This window comes from Apis dorsata, unplaced genomic scaffold, assembly GCF_000469605.1.
Source record: "Apis dorsata unplaced genomic scaffold, Apis dorsata 1.3 scaffold_341, whole genome shotgun sequence".
Lineage (NCBI taxonomy): Eukaryota > Metazoa > Arthropoda > Insecta > Hymenoptera > Apidae > Apis > Apis dorsata.
The window spans coordinates 580,040-582,332 of NW_006263608.1; positions in this window are offsets into that span (position 1 = coordinate 580,040).

A 2,293-nucleotide genomic window follows, 5' to 3' on the forward strand; every position below is an offset into this window, starting at 1 on the left:
TCTTTTCCTCGACAATCGTGGCTGTTTAAACGGATATCAGGGAAAAAGACGGGGGGAGGGGGGAGAAAGGGGTTTTTCAAAAGCAACAATCGTCGGACGAAAGATCAGCACTTTCGACGATTTTTAAGACAAACCTAATTTCCTCGAGCCGGGGGAAAAGAAACGTATCGGTTTAGAGAGTTTAACGAGTTTATCTTGGATCGCGTTTGGAAAATTTCGAGGCGAAAGGGGAGGAGAGTCTTTCGTTTCTGAACTGATTCGCTTGGTTCCCCGATAAAAAGTGTGTTCAATTTCCCGAGAAAATTTCCTCGCGAAAACCGGGAGAAAGGAAATCGAAAGAAACGTTTGAAAGAATCGACGAAAGAACGACGGCCCTCTCCCTCTCCCCCTGTACGAAACCTTGTTAGAAACGTGTGTTTTGGGAAACCGATTCCACGGAGATAATTGGGGAAACGGCCAGTGTTGTTCCTTATCGGGCTGAGGATCCGACACGTACGTTGCCGGTTGTTGTAAATTAATAACGGAGAGGATTTAATTTGCTCGATTCGAGTGCATGTTCACGCTCGATTCGCTCGCAAGCTTTTTCTTTCGAGTTCGTTGGGAAGGTCTCCACGAGGCGAGCCGGAAACGCGGCATATTTCGCAAGTTTGGAATAGGCAGTTACTTGTACTTTCGTTCATCAAGCGCACTCCATTCCCCAAGTTTGCCACCGTAAAGCCATTCCCCTCCTACCTCTTCCTTTTAAAAGTTAAACTTCTTCCCTCCTTCTCCCTTCCCCTCTCGCAATTTTCCACTCCCGTTCCGGCATAGTCCGCGATACTCGCCACGTAGTGCGAACGGCGTATTATATTCGGCAAACTTTGCTTTATTAATATTTTTATACCCCGACGCTTTCCAAAGTTTGCAAGAGGAAGCTTGGACTTTGACTTCTACTTCGAGAACAAGAGAGAAATTAGTTTTAATTCCGGTGGCGGCGATGTAAGGATTGACGAATGGAAGGGGAGGAGAGGGATAGAGGAAGGGAGAAGAAAGACGAGAGGCGAGCGTTTACGAGTTCGAAGCGTAAAAAACGGTGACGCGAACTCGGTACCTATGTGTTTGTACCGCGGAGAACGCGACGCTATTTTCACGGGTGTACGATGGATGGAGGAACGTACGGGATATTCGAGCGATTCGACGAACAAGTGGCACGATGATTGTGACGCTTCGCGTATAATTTTTTCTCTCTCTCTTTCTCTCCATCCACCGACGAATCGGCGACTTCGTAGCATTGGCAACGTCGACTCGAGATGGCAATAAAATGCGCGCGACCGAAGCGATGAGTTTTTTGCCTACCTATCCGCAACTACATAATACACATTCGAGCCGATCATCAGCCGTTTACCACGTCGATTTTGCTACACGAGTTCTCGAGCCGCATTGTATTGTCGGGGGAATGGAATTTGTAATACAAGGTATGGGACCGCGGGCAAATTTATAGCCGATTAAACCGTCGCCGTACACCGTCGTTTCGGCCGACGGGAAATTATAGAGCAGCACCGGCCTCGGAAAATTCGTTTCGAAAGGAGAGGGGAGGGAAAAGGGGGAAGGAGAAGTAAACGTGAAGCTTACCAGAGGGTCACAGTGATGGTAATTCCTTCGACTTCCGACTTCCACGAACGGCCGCGATATATACGTTCGTGCGTATGCACGTATATATGATATATATATATATATGTGTATATGTATATTCCAAGCGTGGCACACGACTTGTTTGCACACTTTTCACAACATCGCCTTTCGAGAAATTCTCCCAGGGCGTGTGTATTCAAGTCCTGGCCAAAGTGCGCTGCGAACACGTGCCGCTATCTCCTCCTATCATCGAAAAGGATGGAAAATCCTCCCTTTCTCTCTCTCTCTCTCTCTCTCTCTCTCTCGCTCGTTTTATCCTCAATCACTCCTTCGAACTATTATTACTATTACCGTCGACGACACCTCTGTTTCGCAACACCTTTTTTTCTCGAGTTCCTCTCCCGTTCTCGCGCACTACTTCCATCGATCCCTCGATCGATGAATCTCAATTTTTTTCCCCACCTCCTTCATCAACAACGTCTCGTCAACAATGCCGATCGCGCGACATCGCCGCGCGTTTTCTTATCTTATCTTATTTTATCTCATCTTGTCCATTCGTCCACTCGCTCGGGTTCGAATTCGAACGAACGAAAAGAGAGAAAGAAGAAGAAAGAAAGGAAGAGGAAAGGAAGGGAGAGAAAGAAAGAAAGGAGAGAAAGAATGAAGAGGAAGGGGAGAAGGG